Source organism: Palaemon carinicauda, chromosome 38 (assembly GCF_036898095.1).
Source record: "Palaemon carinicauda isolate YSFRI2023 chromosome 38, ASM3689809v2, whole genome shotgun sequence".
NCBI lineage: Eukaryota > Metazoa > Arthropoda > Malacostraca > Decapoda > Palaemonidae > Palaemon > Palaemon carinicauda.
The window spans coordinates 28,719,806-28,731,820 of NC_090762.1; the positions used below are offsets into that span (position 1 = coordinate 28,719,806).

A 12,015-nucleotide genomic window follows, 5' to 3' on the forward strand; every position below is an offset into this window, starting at 1 on the left:
TCTCTCTCTCTCTCTCTCTCTCTCTCTCTCTCTCCGAATAATGTTACAATTTTGGTAAATACTTTGTAATACAGAACACATTTCTCTCTCTCTCTCTCTCTCTCTCTCTCCTCTCTCTCTCCGAATAATGTTACAATTTTGGTAAATACTTTGTAATATAGAACACATTTCTCTCTCTCTCTCTCTCTCTCTTCTCTCTCTCTCTCATACTGTTGCAATTTTGGTAAATACTTTGTAATACAGAACACATTTCTCTCTCTCTCTCTCTCTCTCTCTCTCTCTCTCTCTCTCTCGAATACTGTTGCAATTTTGGTAAATACTTTGTAATACAGAACACATTTCTCTCTCTCTCTCTCTCTCTCTCTCTCTCTCCGAATAATGTTATAATTCTGGTAAATACTTTGTAATACAGAACACATTTCTCTCTCTCTCTCTCTCTCTCTCTCTCTCTCTCTCTCTCCGAATAATGTTACAATTTTGGTAAATACTTTGTAATACAGAACACATTTCTCTCTCTCTCTCTCTCTCTCTCTCTCTCTCTCAATATAATGTTACAATTTTGGTAAATACTTTGTAATACAAAAGACATCTCTCTCTCTCTCTCTCTCTCTCTCTCTCTCTCTCTCTTTCTTTTATATATTTCATAAACAGGATAATATAACTTATATTTTGTGTTTTGGCTTTTTGTAAAGTTAAATATGTCACAATGAAAAAAAAAAATTCATATCTGGAAAACTATATTAAAATAAAATATTAAAGCGGAAACTAGATAGACGCCAAAGTCTTTGAAACGTTGTCAGAAAACCAATTTTGAAATTCCTGACCACAAATTGCTGATTTTAACGACATCAGGAAAAGCTTCATTGTTTTCAATTTCATCAAGGTCTTCGAATTCTCTTTGATGACGTCAAAGATGTGTGCGTACGTGTGTGTGTGTGCATATACGATTTTAACTTTTGCTTCATTATCGATCTAGTTTGAGTTGAATAATTTTGCTTCTCTCTCTCTCTCTCTCTCTCTCTCTCTCTCTCTCCGAATAATGTTACAATTTTGGTAAATACTTTGTAATACAGAACACATCTCTCTCTCTCTCTCTCTCTCTCTCTCTCTCTCTCTCTCCGAATAATGTTACAATTTTGGTAAATACTTTGTAATACAGAACACATTTCTCTCTCTCTCTCTCTCTCCTCTCTCTCTCTCTCTCTCATACTGTTGCAATTTTGGTAAATAATTTGTAATACAGAACACATTTCTCTCTCTCTCTCACTCTCTCTCTCTCTCTTCTCTCTCTCTCTCTCTCTCTCTCTCTCCGAACAACGTTGCAATTTTGCTACATACCCTTTGGCAGCGAAAACATCATTAACAAAGACTAGTAGGAGTGGTACCAATTTTGTTATAGGAATACTTGAAGAAATATTAATGATAAAAAAAATTACATTTCACTGAGGGAATTTCCAGCAAGTTTTATACAAAACAAATATCAAAAGTAAACATTGTAAATCAAATAAATAACATAAATCACATTCATAGACTCAACACCCTAAACCAAAAGCAAGATTTGCAACCAAATTAGAATAGAAACTCTTCGAAAAAAGAAATAACCAATAAAACCACGAGGTAATTTTCTCACCTACAAAATCACAGGTAATTAAAAAGGCTGAAAATAACTGTCGCATGACATAGCCACATCTCAATCGATCTGCTATTCTTAATAAAAAAAAATATATATGTATATATATATATATATATATATATTTAGGCTATATATATATATATATATATATTTAGGCTATATATATATATATATATATATATATTTATATATTAGATCTTTCTTCTTCTGTAAGGACGGAGACAAGAGACTACCCACAAAAATCTAATATTCTCAAAGGATTATGACGTCACAGTTGAAATCTCACAGAAAAGAAAGCACGTTATTCAAGTCGCACCTCACGTGTTAAGAAGCTCTTTGATATCATCTAGAAGTGCGTGGTTATATCCCAGTTTCGAGCAAATGTGAATCCTTAACTAAATAAGTTATAGGTTTAATCATTACCTCCGCTAGAGAAGTTGGAAGGAGGGTTATGTTTCCACCCCTGTGTGTTTATTTGCGAATAACCTCCTGGCCACAATTTTGATTATAGAGTAATGAAACTTGTATGGATTAACTGTTATGTATAAAGCTGAATATGATTAAATTTTGGAAGGTCAAGGTCAAAAGGCAAGGGTCACGATCAAGCAAAATGCTACATACCCTTTGGCAGCGAAAACATCAGACATAAGTTTGGACATTGTATCACAGACTTCAAACTTGGTTCATATTTGAGTGTACGAGAATCCATGCCAGTTAATACATGTTAAGGTCAAAGGTCAAGCAAAAGGCCAAGAAATAATCTGCCACGTCGGAGGTCTGCGCTCTACTGAGCGCCCCAATAGTTATTTATATAAATGGTTATACATAATAGTGTAACAATTACAACTACGCATACTAATACACACATGAAACTATAACCATTCCTATCCATTATAGATACTTGACAAACAGTAACAATATCAAACAGCCGTTTCTAATACACTGCAGGACAAAGGCCTTAGTCGTGTCCTTATTCATGCCTGGGGTTTGGCCGGTTTTCATCACCACGCTGAGCAACTGCGGATTCGTGATGTTTGGAGACAGCAAACCAACCAAGTATGGATGTCCCTGACTAATATAGCTTTACTGATCATGGTGATACAGATCCCTACTCACCACGTTAAGGTATCCCCACTCACAAAGGGGGATACCTTGACATAATGTTGAATAAATATTTCCAAAACTCATTTACAACTCTTGGCATGATTCGTGCAGTAAGTAATACCAAATGACGCAAATGACAAGCAAACGAAAGTATATATTGCATACTATAAAGCAGTAACCTCTTCATTCTTGCCCAGTCTGTGATACCAATTATTGGTTTTCAAGGTAACAATTTCGTGGCATGTGGAAGCAACAGTTACTTGGGGACATGAGAATGCTTGAACCATGCATTGGCCAATGACGTTTAATCAGTTTTAACATAATACATAAATACATACATGCATGTATATATACATACATATATACATATATATATATATATATATATATACATATATATATATATATATATATATACATATAAACATATATATATAATATGTATATATATTACTACTTACTAAGCTACAACTCTGGCTGGATAAGTAGAATGATATATATATATATATATATATACACACACACAAAAGAACTTATTGTTATGCGTACAAACTATATAGGAACCTATGAGGATTAAAATATCACGCACCAACTTCTTGGAGGAACAAATCAAGAATTAGAATACCAACACAGTAATAAATGGGGATATGCGAGGAGCTACGTTCTTGATAAGAGAAGATCCAATGAAAATCATTCAAGTGCTGGAAACATCCCTACCTGGCAGTCTGTCGGACTGGGGTTCGAATTCCGCTCAAGCTCAAAAGTCTTTTGTAGTGTCTTCAATCTCACCATCTTGTGAGCTAAGAATGTAGGGTTTGGGGAGCTATAGATTTAACTGTTGAGTCATCGGCAGCCATTGCGTGTCCCTCCCTGGTCATAGCTTGGGCACTGATCATATGTATTGTCCAGCTAGGGCATTGTCACTGTCCCTTTCCTCTGTCATTCATGAGCGGCCTTTAAACCTTTAAAATGGTCCCTATCGTTGAATAAAAAAAAAAAAAAAAAAAAAAAAATTAGTGTAATTATTGATCACACACACACATATAACACCCTTTCACCAGGGTATGGCTATTTTCTCTCACACCTACCCGATGTACGAGGAGAGACCAAGTAATTATACGACTGGCAATGCCATTGAGCGTGAACAGAAATAAATAAATATATTTTTATCTATCTATCTATCTATATGTGTATATATATATAAATATATATATATATATATATATATGTGTGTGTGTGTGTGTGTGTGTGTGTGTATGAATAACAGAATGGGTTTCTAGAGACTGCAAAAGAAGCAGGGGAAAAAGAGAAGACGATGGGTTGACGAGCCAAAAAAAAATTGCAGGTAGAGACTGGCAGAGAAAGGCCATAAACAGACGAGAGTGGAAGGACATGTATGAGGCCTTTGTCCTGCAGTGGATTAGTCACACAGTTGATGATATACTGGATATTTGTGTATGTGTACATATATATATATATATATATATATGTATATGTATATATATATGTATGTATATATATATATATATATATATGCCATAAATTTTTGTTTACACTTCATAAACAACACAACACATTATGATTAAGAGCAAGTTCTGAAGCGCGCACTCTCTCTCTCTCTCTCTCTCTCTCTCTCTCTCTCTCTCCTAGGTAACACTCATCGACTTGAAAATAATGCGGAAAACTTCATCATGCAATACCAAAAGAAATACTCCCAATGAAGTTGTGGGGTTGGAATGAAGCAGTGAATAAGAGATTATTAATTTAATCGTGTCATGGAGATACTAACCGAAGGAAGGTGGATCATTCTGCCTTCTAAAAAAAAACCGAAGGTTATGGGAATTTAAAAACAGGTTGCTCGAGTTAATATGAGTGGGCGCAATCCGGTCCCCCTCAGAAAAACTAAATATTGGGTGAATTTAATGAAAATTATTGTAATTAAGTCAGAGAAACTTTCAATTTGAAACTTTCTATATCAAAACTTTTACCTCTATTTTAATCCTATAAACAAACATTACAAGCCCCATTATCCCACATTTATAATAATAATAATAATAATATAATAATAATAATAATAATAATAATAACAGTAGAAACAATAACAATGATCATAATAATAAACAAATGTAGCCGTTTCTAGTTCACTGCAGTACAAAGACCTCAAACATTTTCGATACCACGCAGTGATGGTATGCGACTTTCGTCTGATCGCTCACAGCAAACCAACCTAGTATGGGTGTCCCTGACAAGTAAAGCTTTCCAGTAAGGGAATAATATTAATAATAATAACCTTCCTAATCGGGTAGTTGAATCAGTTGGAACTTCAAAATTTCAAACTCGCAGCAAATTTTTTTATGTTGAACAGGCTGACATAAGTCTTTTTATAGTTTATATATCAAATATCTGCTTTGATGTTATTTCACAGTTTCTAAAATATTTTATCTTAATTTTCATTACTTCTTATATTGTTTATTTCCTTATTTCCTTTCCTCATTGGGCTATTTTTCCCTGATAGAGCCCTTGGGCTTATAGCATTTTTTTTCCCAACGAGGGTTGTAGCTTAGCTAGTAATAATAATAATAATAATAATAATAATAATAATAATAATAATAATTTGCACCGTCATTCTTTAATTTATATTTGGCTCCATATTGCCATAATATAATTACACAAAAAACATAATGGAACGAAGCAGGTAACGGATAAAACTAATTAATTAAATAGATTAAAATAATAAATCAAACAAAATGCTTCGTCTTTAAGAGTTGGTCGTGGAAAATTTTAATGTTTTTTTTTTCAATTACTTTTATACTTTGAAGTTATGGACGACAGAACAACAAAGAACTAGGTTGGTGGGGGGGAGAGAGAGAGGAGAGAGAGAGGAGAGAGAGAGAGAGAGAGGAGAGAGAGAATGATCTGTAATTATCTGGCATCAAAACATCAGTGTTCACTGATGCCGATTTAATCATGCTTAATTAACAATTAATAACTAGGATAAACACTATAATAAAAACAAATTAATAAATAACTTAACGGTGAAACTTTCGAAATTTAATATATTTAAAAACGAGTAATCAGGCCTTGCTTCTAATATGAATCTAAAGATGCCACTAGCATCATAAAAAAGTCCTCCTCCTAGAATCTTGGTGAGGATGTATCTACCATCCTCACCAAGAGCTTCAGACAGGAATTGTTCCCTGATACCCACAATACTCCTCACAGTCAGATGGACCAACCAATCATCAAAGAATGGCCGGCACCTGCCAGTCATCAGGAACTCGTGAGTCAAACGTGTGTGCCCAATTCTAAGGACTCGAGGCTCATTATAGTCAGATTTGAAAGACGATAGTGTTGCATGGACGTCCTTAATCAGTTTTCATTTAACTTTAGCTTTGAGAAAGAGCGCTCCCCACTGCAGTTTGGCACCATCGAAACAAAGTATATTCGTAGGGCTATATCTATGTTTGGGACATAACAATCAATCCCTGCAGGTTTCATTGCGACATAACAATTAATCCCTGCAAGTTTCATTGCTACATAATAATTAATCCCTGCAAGTTTCATTGCGACATAACAATCAATCCCTGCAAGTTTCATTGCGACATAACAATCAATCCCTGCAAGTTTCATTGCGACATAACAATTAATCCCTGCAAGTTTCATTGCGACATAACAATTAATCCCTGCAAGTTTCATTGCGACATAACAATCAATCCCTGCAAGTTTCATTGCGACATAACAATTAATCCCTGCAAGTTTCATTGCTACATAATAATTAATCCCTGCAAGTTTCATTGCGACATAACAATCAATCACTGCAAGTTTCAATTGCGACATAACAATCAATCCCTGCAAGTTTCATTGCGACATAACAATTAATCCCTGCAAGTTTCATTGCGACATAACAATCAATCCCTGCAAGTTTCATTGCGACATAATAATTAATCCCTGCAAGTTTCATTGCGACATAACGATCAATCCCTGCAAGTTTCATTGCGACATAACGATCAATCCCTGCAAGTTTCATTGCGACATAACAATCAATCCCTGCAAGTTTTATTGCGACATAACAATTAATCCCTGCAAGTTTCAATTGCGACATAACAATCAATCCCTGCAAGTTTCATTGCGACATAACAATTAATCCCTGCAAGTTTCATTGCGACATAACAATTAATCCCTGCAAGTTTCATTGCGACATAACAATTAATCCCTGCAAGTTTCATTGCGACATAACAATTAATCCCTGCAAGTTTCATTGCGACATAACAATCAATCCCTGCAAGTTTCATTGCGACATAACAATTAATCCCTGCAAGTTTCAATTGCGACATAACAATTAATCCCTACAAGTTTCATTACGATTAAAATTGTGGCCAAGAAGCTGTTCTCAAACAAACAAACACACAAACAGGGGCGAAAACATAACCTCCTTTCAACTTCGTTGGCGGAGGTAATGACTGCCAGCGAAAATATCTTCTTTAAAAAAATACTCACATAATGAATCATTCGTCGACCTGAAAATATATTCTAAATGCCAAATCCGATACAAATAGCAGCGTAGGTTAAAATCGTGGCTAATCATTCTCATGGCCTCAAATCCATATTAAAACAGCCCATTATCACTAAATTTTACTTTCATTAACAGCAATAGCATCATTATCATCTGACCTCCATCTACAACTTTCAAATATGCTTTCCAAGCTTCGAAAATGTATGGTAAGACATGTCATTAACGTGCTCTAGAGAGTCGTTTTATAAAAGTATATCATACAAAGAAGATAAGCATAATGAAACATGTATACGGACGCATATAAACGCATTAAATACAAAAAAAAAAAAAAAAAAAAAAAGATTTTACAAGAGTAAAAGACAAAAAAAAAAAAAAAAATAAACTTGTAGAATATGAGCTTTCAATGACAAGCAAACTCACACACGATATCCGAAACACACAAAACACACAATAAAAAGTGCAACTTTTACAAGAGCGAAACACAAGAAAATAATAAACTTATATAAGGAATATAAGCTTTCAGTGACAAACACATATACGATACCCAAAAGCACAAAACACACAATAAAAAGTGTGCCATCTTACATACATGATTACACGTGATATCACAACGAACATGAAATCCACAGACGTAAAAGACCTTAGCGCACCATCAGCAAGAGGAGGAGGCCTCGTGGAGGGATGAATGAGTTGGTAAGGAGGCGAAGGGTTATGGCGGGGAGGGGAGGGGGAAGTGGTGCCATTGCACAGGTGTGGTAAAGTGCCTCCCACTTGTGCCAATAACCACCTGAGAGCCTCGCAGCGTATACCTGTGGCCCCCGCCAGTCAGTGGATAGGAGGAATACGGGTGGCGTTGGCGATGTGCTTAGCTCCTCCGAAGGCAGAAACAGTGAAGGAGTCCTTTCGAGAGGAATAGGATTTTTTTCTGTGCGTTGGAAATTAGTGCAAAGTCAACTTCTGATATCGCTTCGGTCATTTTGGATTCGAGGAAGGTTAGAAATCACGACAGTTGGCGCATCCTTGGGAAGATTGTTCCGGTAAGGAGGATTACCAATTCATGTTCTAGTTATGAAAAATATAAATGCGTGTTTCATACCAGTGATATCTTTCTGTCTACACACACAAACACACACACACACACACACACACATATATATATATATATATATATATATATATATATATATATATATATATATATATATATATATATATATATATATATGTGTGTGTGTGTGTGTGTGTGTGTGTGTGTGGTTGTGTGAGTGTGTATTACCAAAAGTAAGTCAGTGCACATTTCTCACAAATAAATATTTTTCTTCACATTTTATGTAAAAAAACATAACACAGAAATCCGCTATTTTGTAATATGGATATAAATTTTAAATGTATCTTTATAATTTTCACCAGAGATTCTGTCTGTTTTTTTTTTTTTTTTTTTTTTTTTTTTTTTTTTTTTTTTGCAATTAGAAAGAAATCTATTTATAAATCGGAGAAAAAATAACCATATTCAAGGCATTGTTTTACAGCATTTGCGATATTCTACTTTTAACGTTATCACTATTATTATTATTACTTGGTAAGCTACAACCCTAGTTGGAAAAGCAGGATGCTACGAGCCCAAAGGCTCCAACAGTGAAAATAGCTTAGTGAGGAAAGGAAATAGGGAAATATACTACAAGTGAGGTTTAAGAATAATAACAACATTAAAATAAATCTGCTTTATATAAACTATAAAACCTTCAAAATAACAATAGGAAGAGAAATAAGATAGAATATTGTGGTCGAGTGTACCCTCAAGCAAGAGAACGTATATTGAATGTATACAAATACACTTACATGCATGAATACATACACAGCCATGCATTTGTATTTCTATTAAAAAATTCAAAGATATATGTGCTTGTCATGCTTATTTTTAAATACGTACGTATTCCTATGCGTTATATCCGTAAATTCCTATTCATTCAAGGATTTAAATATGACAGACGTGTTTCAACGTTGTTACAAATTTTGAAATATTTCACATGCATAATTCATTACTTTTCATGTAGTTTATTTCCTTATTTCCTTTCCTCACTGGGCTATTTTCCCTGTTGGAGCCCTTTGGTTTATAGCATCCTACTTTCCCAACTAAGGTTGTAGCTTGGCTAATAATAATAATAATAATAATAATAATAATAATAATTCGTTTCCAAGTTCTTAGCAGCAGGCTACCACTATAGTCAATTTTTTTAGTGAGGCACATTTGCACCGACTTGCAGGGGTGCCCTTTTAGCTCAGAAAAGTTTCCTGATAGCTAATTGGTCGGAAGTATCCGGAAAAAAGTACTTCCGACCAATCAGCCATCAAGGAACTTTTCCGAGCTAAAGGGCACCCCTGCGAGTCTGTGCAAATCTGCCTCACGAAAAAAAATTGACTATATCTGCACATTAAACGCTCTGTTAAACACAAGTATAACGATGTTTCAAAAGCATGTTTACGAGGTTCTTGCATCGTCTGTCTTCCATTTGTGGGTGTTCTCTCCCTTTTCAAAACGTCTGTTGATTCTTTATCATATATTTTAAGGCAGATGCATGGCAGGATTTTCCTTAACCTGAAAACACATTAATTTTAAATCGAAGGAAAGATTTATTTTTCAAAGTGACGACAGGTTTTTTTCTTTAAGCTAAGTTATGTATCTTATTTCAACTTAGTTAAGGTTCTCAAGTGAAAGGTTACTTTCTTAATTAAGTGATTTTTATTTATTCATGTGGAAGGCAGATGTTTTTCTTTTATCTTGATTGAGGTTACACTCGGGCACACTATTCTATCTTATTTTTTTTTTCCTCTTGTTTCGTTGAAGTTTTTATACTTTACTTTTCCTTGTTTCCTTCCTCACTGGGCTATTTTCCCTGTTGAAGCCCCTGGACTTATAGCATCCTGCTTTTTCAACTAGGGTTGCAGCTTAGCAAGTGATAATAATCATAATAATAACTTATATTTCTCATCTATCCCAAATCCTAAACGACTAAATGACAGAAGAGTCAAATTATACAAAGGATAAAATCAACAGAGATGAAATATAGAGGAGTCGAAAATTTGACAGGAGGAATTAAAAAAGTTCCTCCCTGTATTGAAGGGCGTAAGCAAAGTACCTTAACCGTGGGCGTAGATAGTAAGTTGGCCAGGGCACCAGCCACCCGTTGATATACTACCGCTAGAGAGTTATTGGGTTCTTTGACTGGCCAGACAGTACTACATTGGATCCTTCTCTCTGGTTACGGTCCATTTCCCTTTGCCTACACACACACACACACAGACACACACCGAATAGTCTGGCCTATTCTTTACATATTCTCCTCTGACCTCATGCACCTGACCACACTGAGATTACCATACAATTCTTCTTCCTCCAAGGGGTTAAATACTGCACTGTAATTATTCAGTGGCTACTTTCCTCTTGGTAAGGCTCAAAGAGACTCTTTAGCTATGGTAGGCAGTTCTAGGAGGACACTCCAAAATCAAACCATTGTTCTCTAGTCTTGGGTAGTGCCATAGCCTCTGTATCATGGTCTTCCTCTGTCTTGGGTTAGAGTTCTCTTGCTTGAGGGTACACTATTCTATCTTATTTCTCTTCCCTTTATTTTATTAAAGTTTTTTTTTTTTTTATAGATTATACATGAAATATTTATTTTAGTGCTGTTACTGTTCTTAAAATATTTTATTTTAATTGTTAATTACTTCTCCTATTTCCTTCTTTCCTTTCCTCACTGGGCTATTTTCCCTGTTGGAACCCCTGGGCGTACAGCATCCAGGTATTCCAACTAGTGTTGTAGTTTAGCCAGTAATAATAATAATAATAATAATAATAATAATAATAATAATAATAATAGAGCAGCCAGAGTCTGGAATAATGGAAGACACCGGAAATAGGAGGACATTAGATTTAGTTGCAAAATTAGTTAAGGGGAAAATGGGTCGCGATTGAAAAGCGTAATGGTTGATAATTTGCAAATGGCGAACTTAATCATTTACAAATGGTGAACTAACAATTAGCAAGTGGCGAACTACTGAATTCTATCTTGTTTCTCTTCCTCTTGTTTTTATGAAGTTTTTATAGTTTATACAGGATGTGATAAGTTTAATCTAATGTTGTTAATTATCTTAAAATATTTTATTTTTATTGTTATTACGTCACTTATAATTTATTCATATCCTTTCCATTCCTCACTAGGCTATTTTTCCCCGTTGGAGCCCGTTGGCTTGTAGGATTAAATCACCATGCTATTTCATCTAGGATTGTAACTTAGCTAATAATAATAATAATGATAATAATAATAATAATAATAATAATAATAATAATAATGCGAAAAGTAACTAATTTCAACGTGTTCTAAATACAGAGAATTACGAATGAATGTGTACGAGAATGAGTTCATGAGGGCAAATGGAACCCGAAATGATGGCGCAATGAATATTAATATTGTAATCATGGTGGAAGAAGCGAAGCGGCTGATTTGCATAGGTGGATGAGAGTATATACCGCGAATGGCGGTAAGACGAGAGATGAAGTGAATCACAGAATAGGAAAGGCGAGGGAGATAACAGGGTATGGGCAAGGGAATAGTCCATTCTCGTATGTCAAACCCATATGTGTTTGTACAGGGTGTTCAAAAAGTTTCTCCGTAATAAATATTTTGAACGATAATCGACTTTTGTGTGGTGCGGAGAGAATTTTTGAACACCCTGTAGCATACTAATGAAATTTAAGAGGTCGAAAGGC

General features: G+C 34.8%; 1 protein-coding gene across 1 annotated transcript in view; it reads left to right on the forward strand.

Annotated features, from left to right (window-relative positions):
* The first annotated feature begins 8,051 nt into the window (after positions 1-8,051).
* Positions 8,052-12,015, forward strand: part of LOC137630510 (ras and EF-hand domain-containing protein homolog) — a 63,855-nt gene continuing 59,891 nt past the window's right edge. Inside the window, 1 exon segment of the mRNA XM_068362019.1 lies at positions 8,052-8,287. The gene's annotated coding sequence lies outside the window, so the exon portion shown is untranslated.